The 13,940-nt window shown below is 30.9% G+C and overlaps 1 protein-coding gene across 3 annotated transcripts in view; it reads right to left on the bottom strand.

Moving 5' to 3' along the window:
• The window catches only part of LOC128999703 (neuroligin-1-like), a 231,835-nt gene that overhangs the window by 116,103 nt on the left and 101,792 nt on the right, over positions 1–13,940 (bottom strand). For all 3 annotated transcript variants that reach the window (XM_054426339.1, XM_054426340.1, XM_054426341.1), the window contains exon 2: positions 2,771–2,797. The gene's annotated coding sequence lies outside the window, so the exon portion shown is untranslated. The remainder of the gene's footprint in view (positions 1–2,770; positions 2,798–13,940) is intronic.

The following is a 13,940-nucleotide window of genomic DNA, read 5'->3' as shown; positions in this document are numbered from 1 at the left end:
GTTGTATCCTTTAAACGACTATAACAAAATCATCACAAACTTTAAAAATATTTCAAAGAAATATAAACAAGTTAAAAGACTGTTTCCTGTAGTATCTATTGGGTTCGATAAAATTAAAATGGTCCATACTTTAATATACAGGGTGTTTGGTACTAAGTGTGAAAAAATTTTTTTGATATAAGTACAAAGTAAATGCAGTATGATGATGCATATAAAATGTCCCAAGTCAAAAAATTAGCTTCCCAAAGAATTATTTTATGTTTTTAAAAAATGACTATGTTTTTAAACTTAATACAGCTATTTCTCAATTACCTGTAAATTGATTTGAGTAGACAATGTCATTTTCGTGTTCTACATTAAATTTTGAATAAGAATAATACAAAATGACAGAGGATCAGTTGTAAAAACTCCATCGTAAATAGATTCAAAGATAAAAATTAAGATGTTTGGTAAAAATTCAAAAAACATTGGTCAATTGCATTTGTTCACACCCTGTATACAAGAAAGTGTCGGAATATGTTAAAAACTGCGCCATTTTATAAGCTTTCCATCCATATGCTACACCATTGAGCTTTCTGTCTGCTTATGTACGCTTTCGTGGTTTGAAGACTACAAAGCATGGCGTATTTATAATTTAAAACATAGAAAGTCAGCATGTATTAAGCAAAAGTTGTATTTTTGTTTCAGCTTGAACAGTAAAAACAGTAAAAAAGTTCCCTGTTTTCTGGCATTCAAACCACTAAAGTAAACAAAAAAATATTTAAACCTCAATAGTGTTATGGCTGGAAAGCTTATGAAATGGCGCAGTTTTTAACATATTCCGACACTTTCTTGTATACAGGGTGTGAACAAATGCAATTGACCAATGTTTTTTGAATTTTTACCAAACATCTTAATTTTTATCTTTGAATCTATTTACGATGGAGTTTTTACAACTGATCCTCTGTCATTTTGTATTATTCTTATTCAAAATTTAATGTAGAACACGAAAATGACATTGTCTACTCAAATCCATTTACAGGTAATTGAGAAATATCTGTATTAAGTTTAAAAACATAGTCATTTTTTAAAAAAATAAAATAATTCTTTGGGAAGCTAATTTTTAGACTTGGGACATTTTATATGCATCATCATACTGCATTTACTTTGTACTTACACCAAAAAATTTTTTTCACACTGAGTACCAAACACCCTTTATATTAATTCCATCCATTTTATAGTTTAAAAACAAATTTTCAGTTACCTTACTACTTAATAAAAATTAATAATGTGGTTTTAATTCATAAATATTACTTACAATATAACGTTTAGTAACACAAATTAGTGGTAAAATATTAGATGACGGTTTTTTCTGAAAAAGATTTTGAAAATAATAATACTGTCAACATTGTTTTTATCATGACTTTAAAAACGCCACAACCAAAGATACAATAAAAACACTTAGGTATCCGTCTTCCAAAAGTAAGATATTTTTCTTATTATAAGCACTTAGTTCAACCGTTGCTGTATGTAGGTCACAAAGATTGTCTATGCTGCAGTTTCCAAACACTAGATTATCATCCAATAGCTGGACATGTGACCTTTTATACGATACTTTTAGTCAGCAGCCTTTCTTTAGCTACCTTTCAGGTACAAGAATTGCATAACCTTGATTTTTCATAAATCACAGATTGCACCTGATAAACTACTTAGTTGGGAATATTAATTAAATATGAGCCAGAGAACATTTTAATTTTAATATTTTACCTTTTTTAAGTAGTTGTTTTATGTTAATCGGGTGTGTGCAGTCCTAGTGGTTAGCATCTTGGAGTTTAGTGAGGAGTGACGGATTCGATTTCCGGCACATTTACAAAACACATGGGTTTGTACCACTTTCCCAAAATGCGGTCACTGTTACTGACAATCGTATCGTAACAATTAATAGATACCGTAGCTCTTTTAAAGCTGTACAGCCTATAGTCGTTTAAGTTAGTTTGTTAACTGAAAAGGTTAGCCCCCTGCTACACAACCGTTTACACTTCCTGGTCCCGACCGCCCTCTGTCACCTGGACGACAGAGCGTTGTGTTTACACGACCCGTTCTCTGCCCCGATCTGAACTCAGTGCGTTGCTTTCCTTCGTTGCAGGACGTCAATATTAGATATAAAAAGTGATTTTTTGCATGTTTTTAAAAGTGGAAACATTAAGCTTGAGAAGTGTGCAGCGACAGTAGTTAGAAAGATTTGTATACTTCGATAATTTCCGTCAAAACGTTTTTATTCCTTTTATGGAGTATATTCCGTCACCTCGAAACCACGAAACGTAAAAGACAACTCAGACACTCATATCAAGGTTGAACTGAGAGAATTACCTGTTGTAGAGCTTCGGAATTCATATCTGTTCCCAGCAGAAGTGAGCTATCCCCACCCTTCCTCGCTAAATCTGATGGAAATCCATCCCGACCTCCCTACCTGACCCCCAACCAAATCGTGACCAGGAGCACGTGTTTCACGAACCGATTTCAGGGCCGACATTGATCAGGCCCGATTTAGGGTCCCTAAAATCAGGTCGTGTGAACGGGGCTTAAGTCCAGTTGTTGGCACCCATTCTAACGTATTAGCAACAGTTATGACTAAATTATTGTTTTTGGACATATATACATTTAATTTTTAAAGTTTAAAAACCTGAATGCTAAACCATCAACAAAAAGAGGAATTTAAACCACAGACTATGCTGCAAAAATGAATTCAAAACCGTAAAGCAAATCATTTATTTGTGTATATTGTACTTACTTTTGTCAGCCCCGAGTTGCAGTACGTCTGAAACAAATAATCAATAAATGAACGCTATCTATTGAATTCCTTTTTATCTTGATATAATTTTTTTTACCCTTTGAGTGGTGTGAAACGGTATATCGTTGTTTCCTAATATATCTAAGGGATATAGAGAGGCTAAATATCCTTTTTTTTACAAAAAATTAGTAAAAAGGCCTTTGGTGACATGCATGTTTATGGGATGCACTTAACAACCACTTAGCATGGGTTATAAACCTAAAATTATGAACACCTATGTCCCAGTGGTTGTAGTATATCCCTATACACAGGACACAGGCCACTAACTATTATTCTCACAGGACGGGATTCGATCCCAAGCAGACGAAGCCCACTGGCCAAGTGACACACGCCCTAGCCACCTCCGCTATCTGTGCTTGGAGACAATGGTGTAAAACCCGGTTTTAGTCAACTAGGTTGGGTGAAAAATATGTTTGCTTTTCTAAGCATTCAGTTTCTTCATAAATTAGTTATAATCTTGAATGTGCGTTACGATAAAGTTCTTAAAAGTCTCAGCTATCATGTAAAATTGTAATTTCATCCATATCATTCAATCGAATCGTTCTTACCTAAAATGCAATTTTTTTATCAACCTAAAGGTTATTCAGATATTATTTAAAAGCTTATGATTAAATTCGCTCTATTTTTAATTTAAAACAATCCACAAACAGTTCCAAATTGTTTAAATTTGTCAAGACTTAGGTCACATTAATTAGGTACTTTTGTTGTAGATAAACGTTATAGTTTTTATAATAAAACACTTTTGGTAATTCCTTTAGGTGTGCAGTTAAACACTACGATTTACCATTAAATTGTAATGTGTATCGTATGTTATAACATATGTTTATTTATTTTTTATTTTTCAAAGAGTTACAATTTTCCTAAGCTAACAAATGAAACACAGTTTATGGAGATATGATTGTTTCTCTATTCAAATCCCCTGGTAATTACTAGTTTGGCGGTTGTAGCTATTGTAGGGTAGAAACAACACAGTTTCTCTGCTTTACCTCACACTAACATTGTTTTCAATTAGTAACTGGGGGTTGCTGCATTTTACCTTTATAATTATCCTTACTAGTGTACCTGTTGCTCGAATTCGAGCAATGTTAAGTATTACAGGCGTTATTTTAAAACGAATAACAGTCATAATTTATGATGACTTTAAATATTTGATTCAATGATTATGGAAATACTGCCTATCAACAGCCTATGCAGCGATTATCCAACAGTCATAAATTGAATGTGAAATCTTCAGGCGGCTGTTGGAGAGCACACTTAAACCCAACACGGTTGGGTGCTTGCTGGATTCGGCTATCAACGACAATAGTATTATTGTATTTCGTTCGTGTCTACCAGTTAAAGTTCGTCGGCCTCTTCCTATTTTCCGTCCTGGTCAAAGTCTTATAGTCTCCATTATGTCGAACGTTTTTTTTTCGGTGATGTTTTGATTTTGTGCAAAATCTTAGTATAACCATCTGTTTAAAATATTAGTGTCAATTTCAAAGTATTCATCTGTTCAAATATAAACAAACATTTTCTCCCTAAGAATAACATGGAAACTTTGAAGACCACTGGGGCAGAGCCCTGATGGAATTCCAAAGTTTTGCTGTTTGATGGCAAAACTACATGCTAAGACCTTTCTAACGACACCTTGGACATGGTGATCGGTAGCACCACCACTCCAAAACAATTATGACAAAAATATGCCTAGCGTATTAAATATATAGATTATGGCTGGAATAAAATTATATTACAATAAAATATAAAAAGAATTTTATATAAACAATTTTTATTAGGAGGTAAAAAAAAATACTGAAAAATTATTCTTACTAAATTACACAATCAGATTACCATCATTGTTAGGCCTTAATTTATTTTTATTTGATACAACTTTACTTTTTTTATAGTTCGCAATTTTATTTCCGTTCTAAATAGTAGAAAATAACACTAATGACGACGGTACAGCTAGGAAATATTTTTAAAAGCTTAATTAAACTTCTAAGAATATTCAAGACAGTTGACATTCATAAACCTATTCTACATCTAAACGTCTTGATTGAATTGTAGCTACAGCTGGACAGTTGGGGGATACAATCATTAATCACAACGGGCCTTATTAATGATTGTTTAATAGTCTATGTTTTCCACTGGTAATGATATTAACTTAAAATTAAGATTTCAATGATTATAAATTCCTGATGAATTTGCACTTGAATCACAAAATGCACAAAATTGTTACAAAAATGTATTAGCTCTTTTTATACACATCGTTTAAAGCTGATAAAATTTACTTTTTAAAGAAAATAATCTTGTCTTTGTATTATTAGATAAAAAGTTCATACATTTCTTTAAAACAGGTGTATTAATCATTTTGCGGGCAACTCGATTGATCAAGATACCGTAATTGCCTGGTCTGGAAATATATTAATAGTACAACAAACGAATACTCATATAATAATAGCAAACTACACGATTTAATTTTAGATTAGTCAATTCGTTGATTAGAAATTAAGTAGGTTTGTGCTCCAAGCTCAAGAAAGTAAGTTTATTCTTACAATGTTCTCTTGGAATATTAATGAGTTTTGAACTAGTTTTCATTGCACAGAAAAATCGTCTGACAAAACTTGACATCATTACCTGAACTGGAGAAACATTGTTCGGTTAAATAGACAGTAAAACATCTTTTTAGATCAAGTTGATATATTGAAAATAAACAACGTTCTCAAAAGTATAATGCCTGCACATCGCAAATGCTACTTTAAAATCTGTCGTACCTCAACTTTCGTACTTGGCATCAACCAAAATGGGTCTACATATTTTTTTATACTAAACAATGGTAAACGTATGTTTATTGTATACCACCGAAAATTAATAAAAGTCTCTGGCTAATGATGGGAACTTAGATGTTCTAAAGAAGAATAGAAAAAACCTTTTAACAAAAATCCGATGGTACTGTTTCTATTAAATAAACCTGCTTACTTATGGGTTTGTAAAATGAGTATTTTCAACCGAGTACAACTTATGTTACACTTCACGTTTATTACTACACTAAAACTGAATTCGCTCATAAAAACTCGAGGACTGAAAATTACAATAAAAGAAAATACGTCGTCTTAAGGTTATAGCACCCGTTTGAACTTTATAATAGTACTAAGTAGTCCCTAATTAAAGTAATAAGTAAATTGAAATTGTTTTATAGAAATTATCCTAATTTGTGTAATTATGTTTTCTTATGACCTATAAGATAACAGAGATATTGTGAGATATAAGAGGATATTGTTTCCTAATAATGGTGTAGCTCTTATAGAATCTTTCTTACATAGCTATATACTATTCATATGTCCATCTTATATTTATTTACTTTGTATTTTATCATGTTATTTTAAGCATCCCCTTGTATATTTCGTATTTCATATTTTAAAACGTTAGCTCCGAAATAAAGTAATTTTTGTTCGTTTGTAATTTTCTGTATAATGTTTTCCTTTTTTACCATAGCTAACTATAAAATGATATTCCATTAAATAAATGTGAAAACTAAAACATTGAGGGAACAGCTGTTGATAACAAACCGCAATAACCACTAGTTTAGACCAAAAACCAAAAAAAATAAACGGTATCTGCAATCTGACATATACTTTCTCCCATTAGCTTGTCAACAAGGTTTATAAAGGGTAAGCGATGAGCGTAACTATGCTATTTAAAAACCACAAAAGTTGCATTGGACGGGGTTGCAGGTACCGGTTGTAAAGGGGGGTTGCACTTTTTTGTTTAGAACTATAAGGACCATTTTAAACGCATTTAAATCAGAATCATTTTTTTTTCTTCAGAAAATATTTTTTTCAATTGTTATGGGGTTTTATGGAAAAAAACGTGAGTTATAATTACATTTAAACCGAAATTTTTACAGGAATGGGGAGTTGCACTATGTTGTTAAGAATTACAAGGAATATCACATACTAATTTCAATGAAAACCGGCTTTTTAAATATTTTTTTCCCTATTTTATGGGGGCTTTATAGGAAAGTTACATAATTTACAAAACCTTTGAAACCGTTTTTTTAGACATTGAAGTTATACCATTTTGTTAAAATTTTAATGGACTAGAAAATACTAAATTTACATAAAAAAAGTTCGGGGCATTTTTGAAAAATGTAATTTTCCCGTTTTTTTATGAGTAAAAATTTCATGCATTGTTATATTTTACGTTTATAGTTATATATAATAAATATATATCAAAACAATTTGAAAACTGTCTCACAGAACGTAGACACCAAACCTGTGATATAAATCGAGACACCACTATAGGGTTAGGCCTTCATCATGAGATATAATAGACTATTTGTAATTGGCAGTAAACGATCTGCAGCACGGACTTCATAAAATGAGTTTTACCTCAGTCTCTGATATTACTCGCTCCGTTGATTAAGAAACCACTTTTCACTGGTGGAAAAACAATCACCCAGTATGTAAAACAAATTTTAGTTTACTATAAATGTAGAATATACTAGTTATGGTTACCTTGTTATTTTTTTTTTATTTTACCGATAACTTGCTTCTTTTTTCACCATAATGTAGTGTAAATAAAATCATAAAAAAGTAAATAAAGAAAATAATACCAATATTGTACATCTGGGAGACCCTTAAAACTGTTTACAAGAAAAGGGAATTTCAAATATATTTTAAAACCGTAAATAGGAAAATTTAACGACGTGACCAAAGTCATATAATAGTATATGGATGTAATATCCCCCTATAATTAGTTTATGGAGGAAGTATTGTTTTCGTAAAAATTTTGAAAATACCAATAGATTTTATCAAAATCTTATTAAGTTAAACTTTTTTTTAATACTTTTTTTATTACTAAAATCTTTATTGATGACAAATGTAATTTTTAAGGTTTAGTTTCATCAAGACTTTTAAAATTATACTAAAATCGACCATACTCCCTGTTTGAAAATTTTAAGCTATTCCCCAACCCCACTACCCTTAGCAAAATTAACCATTATTTTTGTAGCCTTTCATATTGAAACAGGCTACCGCAAACCGATTTCAAATATCACATATAGCTTAAAAGTTAAAAGGGGGTGCCATTTACTTTTCAGCCACCCTATATATAAAATATATCACGGATTTTAAAGTCAAAAAGTCATGCAGGTTGCTAGTATTTAATACTTATTTTTACATAGCCTATCAAGTGATACCTCAAACAATTTAAATCATTATTACTACATATCAAGTATCTTCAATAGTATTTTACACATCTTAACTGTGATTTGTATAGCTTTGATTTTTTTTATGTAGGCCTAACTTATCTGTATTTATAAATAAATGGGTAATGCTACCTGGCCCACATTAGCTTGTATTGAGACTGTGTCTACTGTCATTTAAATTGCGTTGGAATTTACGCATAGTTTTAGTGATGTGTCAACATAAAAGCGTTTTTTCATAATGTTTCTGAAAACTTATAATTATACATATGCTTACTATATTTTTCTCGTGCAGTCAATTCTGACGGATTATCAATAGTATGTAGATTAAACCTAGAATGTTTACACAAGTTTAAAGTATGTTTTCCTTGTTTCTTTCATTGAACAAAATACTTTTGTTTGGACTGAATCCCAATACCTGTAACAAAAATATCCTGAATGGGACACTCTACCGTAGAGTTAAATTTTACGAAAAAAACATATCAATTTATTGTCTCTATGGTTTCGTATCGATCTGAATAAAATAACCATCCTATTATAACTTTATTTTTTTTACAAAGTTGTATTTACAATCTGTTTACATTAAACAATAAGTAAATATGGTGACATGTATATAAATAAAATACAAATTGGAAAATATGAGTAAGCAGCTAGACAGCTTTGGCACTAAAAAAAACCAAGAAAATACTTTTCAGAACTTCTAATAAACGTTTAATAAGCCATCAATTCAGGTTTTTTTAACAACACCAAACTCACTAATATCCGTTATCCAATTTATACAAAACAAACCAACTCAAACCAACTCATATCCAGCGGAGGGAGATTTAAAGACCACATAACCGACAACCATTAATTGCTCATATTTTTCACCTGTGAGGAGTGTAATTTTCATTTCTATTAATAAAAATGTAAATTAAGCTTTCGACTATTGCTCTCACACAAACGACCGGAATGTTAAATGGAATGTATATCCACAACATAAAAGTTCATCATTATACATTTCTTAAATGACGGTCAATCTTTTTAATGGCTCTGCTTGAAGTTATAAAGTTGTTGTAACAAAATTAACCTATTTACAAACGTTAATTTGTATTCGGAAAATAAATGTAAAAATTAAGTATAAAAAATGTAATGACAATATCATTAGCTAACCTACCTAACCTAATATAAATACGTAAATCAATTGTGTCGAAAGTTATATTTTGGTTCTTTTTTCTACTTTGAACAACTATGAATGTATATTAAATGAAATACATCACGTAAAAAAACTATTGAGACGAATGTAGCAGATAAAATATAGTTGCTAGAGTTGTGTATACAATGTAGGTAAAACGATTCTGTAGAATAAATAGTCATGCATAATTAGTTATTCGTGTACGTGTCAAATATAAGTCGTGTAGTGTCTTACTTAACTACTTAAACAACTAAAATATTTCTTTAAGGGGTATTTGACTATGGTAAAATAGCGCAAAGTAGTATCTTTACAAGGTTTTTCAACCCATTGTAACTCCAGCTATCTGCTGATTAAAACTGAAGTCCCTTTACCTAATGAAAGTTTGCTACTAACCATTAACGCGCACGAACGTAGAAGGCTAAATGTACAAATTATGTACAACGGTAATTACTTCTGTCATCTTTGGAAAGGCTTTGTATTTCTCGATGAACTAGCAGCTCCGAAACGGCTTTTAATTCTTAAACAGAGTTTGTGTAGGATTGTATTTTATTTTTTATATATTTTTTGACACAAATTCAAGTACTAGTTAACCTAAATGGATTTATGTATTACTGTCACTATGACACACCTAAATTACGAAAACGGTAAACTGAAGTCACCATTTACACAAAACAAAAGTTTTTCTTGTTTATGATTTCTATGTGTTTAATTTAATATTAAATATTAATATTTGTATATCTACAAACTGCGATTTTCTTATTTCAGAAATATTTTTGATAAGTTGTTTAGCGTGCAATATTTTATCTACTGACAATTAAAGTGTGCCAAATTAAACAATTTTGGGATTTAAAATTACATGAAAACACTTGAATCAAGACAATATAGTTTTTGTAATAGCACAAACGAAAAAACTGACAACAAGTGTAGAGAATAGTTGAGCCTCAGTAAAAGATCACATGTCAGACAACGGAGGTAACCGTTTAACGACCTTTAATAAGTTGGGATTTGCACAGGAAGGACATTGTGGCTTAAGAGGTTAGGTTAATTTATCCTTTGTTAAGTATATCCACACCGGTCGCATTTATTTTTAGCATTTTGTCCGAGAACGGTCTGAACCCGTTGACTATTATGTCGACCTTTTTGTTTAGCTTCATTGATATCCCAATGGCCTTGCGTGGAATCAAACAAGTGAGCTTCAAAGTTTACCCAGACAGCTTATAAAAGGATACATATCATTATCACAAAATCTGCCAGCCCATTGTTTTCTGTATATATTCTGAAATAGTTATTTTTGTAACTAGTGGTGAAAGTGGCACTTTGCTGCACACGAGAGCAATGTTTACGCACGAGCCGCAGGCGAGTGCGGAATGATCTCGAGTGCAGCAAAGGCCTTTTTCACTCGTGTTACACATTATATTTTTCCTACAGTCACTATAAAGCATATAAATAATTAGTCTTTCAAACACTATACAACACGTTTTTAGGTTCAGCTGGCAACACAAATGGTGCCCTAGAGAAAGTAGTACCCGTGGTCTGTATCACTCCGCTATTTTTCCTCGGCAAGAAATGTGCTCCGCGTTTTGAGAATATAGTTCCGTATGTTTTTGTAATTTGAAGTGGTTTCCGCGCATAAAAAAATGCGTTAAAGGTATTTTCTTGTTTATTGAGGTCGTAGGAATGGTTTAAAAACGTTTAAATGAAAAGTCCAGAAAGTTCAGAAATACCTAAACTATAAACACGAAATGACAGGTTAAATAGTAGTTATAATAGTCAATCAGCTGCTCATAGTATTATTATCTTTAAGTGTTGCCAACCTATTTCCAAGCGTACACGGATTACGTGCATAATAGAACCACGCTGTTTTGTGTTGTTTCGTTGGAATCCTGATGTGCGGCAAAGTATAAACCGTACGGCAAAGTATAAATATGCAGCAATTAGCAGATTTCTGTACTATAAACAGTACAAGGAAGCCAACTTTGTCGGGTGACTGTAGGAAAAATAATTATTACATTTATTCCATGTTATTTATTCTATAAAAACCAACCTCAATGTTGTAGAAATACATATCATGTTATATTCACTAACACGTATTATGTCTTGCCAAAAGCACAACTAATAAATAATTTTAACATAGTGAAAATACCTCTCTATCGTTTCAAATCTTAAAATGCATGTTTCCTCTAACGATAATTACCATAGTAATTTTATATCTTGGTTAATATTTGTGAAATCAAACTATAAAAATTAAGTTTATTTCAATTTCTTAACTCCCTTAACGAGATACTTCAAAGCGATGTACGATGTGACTTAATTGCATCGTTATCAAGAAATACACTCCTGATAAATGATTATGGCGTCATTAAAACTGGAATTCATTATATAAAGAGCAGCTGAAATTGTCTTAAGTTTTGCTATTCATTTTTTGGATATGAAGTGTTATCCAATAAACTCCGTTTATTAATTCCTTAATGAAATTTAATATGATTTAAAGTTGTTATACTTAATTTTAAAGCGTATTTAATGAAACAATGTTTGATAGTAATTTATACTTTTAGCGAAGCTTTGCAACCTAGTAATAAAGCTCCAAGTGTTATTTGAGTGTTAGTCTTAGTATATATTTCTAAGTGTGACGAAGAAACTCAAATACAATATCATTCTTAAAAAAATGTCCTTTTCATTAACAATCTTAAAATCGTAAAATAAGTTTTTCCATAATAACTACCAAATTTTTTGAATGTTAAATTTTCTTTTATCTTCTTATTAATGTTTGAGCTAGGGACATCAAAATGGCATCATCCAATCACTATTACCACGAGGTTTAACACATGATTTTATTTCATTTATGACAAGACATTTAAAATAAAATATCTAAACAAATATACTCTGATCAACATTCTATTAATTCAACCTTAATATTTACTATAGTTTACTTGATAATCTTGTTTATCTGAAAATGTGGAGTGACAACACTTTAAACAGTTTGAGTTTAGTTGCACACCAAATTTTATTCGTATAGTATCCTTCTCGAGAGACCTGTTAAGTCAGCTGCTAGATGATTCCAAGTCTAAGAGCTTGACAGTTGCTGTGCTCCTCGCGTTTAAATCTGAACTCTGGCGTCAGAACACTTTCAACCCTTGTAGTTTACAATCAACCACTTCTCTGATCATACAAAAAATCTAAGTTTGAATGATAAATTGGACAAGTATCAACTCTAAAAGAACATATTTGCTGGACCTTTTCCCCAAATGGGGGTATATATCCATCTTCAGATTTATCCTAGTTTTGGAATAACCACAGCAAGAAAAATATTACGGTTAAGTCATGATAATTTAAACAATGTCCAGTTTGATCTATTTTACTTATATTTTGTTGAAAGTAGACATGCCCATACATGATATAAACGTATACGTAGATATGCATGTATACATTTTGAACTAATACTTATGAATTTATTAGCACCAGTTGACTGTGAGAAGGAGTAATGAGGTTCATAGCACGTTCCGTGAGCGTATGTTCACAATCTACATATGCAGCCGAGGACATAACAGATAACATTTGATTTATTTCACAAGTACGAGAGAGTTTAAAACAAAGAGTACATTTTTAACTTATGTATATTTTGTTTCAACGCTTTGTTAGTTATTTTTTTCTCTTGGGTATATTATATGTTTTCCTGCTATTGAATAAGAACCAAATTTACAATGACAAGTATAGGTGTAGACTTGGTATATTTGGATTAATTAATTTTTATGTTTGTTATTATTTGTTATTACCTCTTTTGGAAATTTAATATAATTTAAATAAGATTTGAGAGTAATTAAATGACCAAAACATTGTATACAAATACTAAATGCTTCTTCTAACCGTATTAGTTATTCAATGAACACTTACAATAGTTTTTAATAAACCTTATTAAAATTTCATCAGCTTAAAGTATAGATTATTGTGCATATGTTAAGGCTGAAATTTGGAACCATTTTAAATTCTTGACAAGTAATTGAACGTAGTTTAAAGAGCCCCACCAATAGTAGTTGAAGAAAACTAGCAGTTAATAATTCTATATAATAAATTCGTTGATTTCCTGGATGATATAGTTATCAAAAGATTTTAATAAATGGATGCCCGTAACGCTAGTTACAAAAAAATAACAATAGAATAATAAGAACAAAAATATCATTGTTCGGATACAAAGTTTGTAGGATATGGTTGTGATTGCAGATGAAACGACAAGAATCAAACTATGATGCTTTCCTAATTCGAAGATTTTTGCTGCTTGATATTCAAGTCAGCAGATATCTAGAATAGGAGAGGTGCAGTGAGAGGGGCTGTTGAATTACATATAAAATGAATGTAACAGTTCTGTTACTTTTATTTAATGTTTTATCATCCATTTTTAACACAGGTGTGGAATTTGTGAGTAAATAATGATAATTAAGAAGCTGCACACTACCCAAAATGAATTACATTTAAAATTTTAACAACAACAAAATCTAAAATATATTGTAATTGGTTATTGCGAGAAATAATTGAATGTATAAAAAAGGTTTTTATTTATAGCTACACATTTTTAATTAAGACGAATTTCTAAGACATGTGGATTAAAGTCAACTGTTTTATCTTTAGATCAAAATTTCTTCATCAAAGTGTCTATAAGTGTAAGTGGATAAACACTTAAGTTACTTCTCTAAAGTTGTAATGTTTTGACAATAGCTTGTTAACATCAACATTACCACTCTCAAACTTCGTGAAGG

The sequence above is a fragment of the Macrosteles quadrilineatus genome, unplaced genomic scaffold, assembly GCF_028750875.1.
Source record: "Macrosteles quadrilineatus isolate MER2022 unplaced genomic scaffold, UCM_ALF_1.0 Scaffold_8__2_contigs__length_117827958, whole genome shotgun sequence".
NCBI lineage: Eukaryota > Metazoa > Arthropoda > Insecta > Hemiptera > Cicadellidae > Macrosteles > Macrosteles quadrilineatus.
Note: the sequence above shows the minus strand (reverse complement) of the source record. Positions and strands in the feature narration are given on the sequence as shown.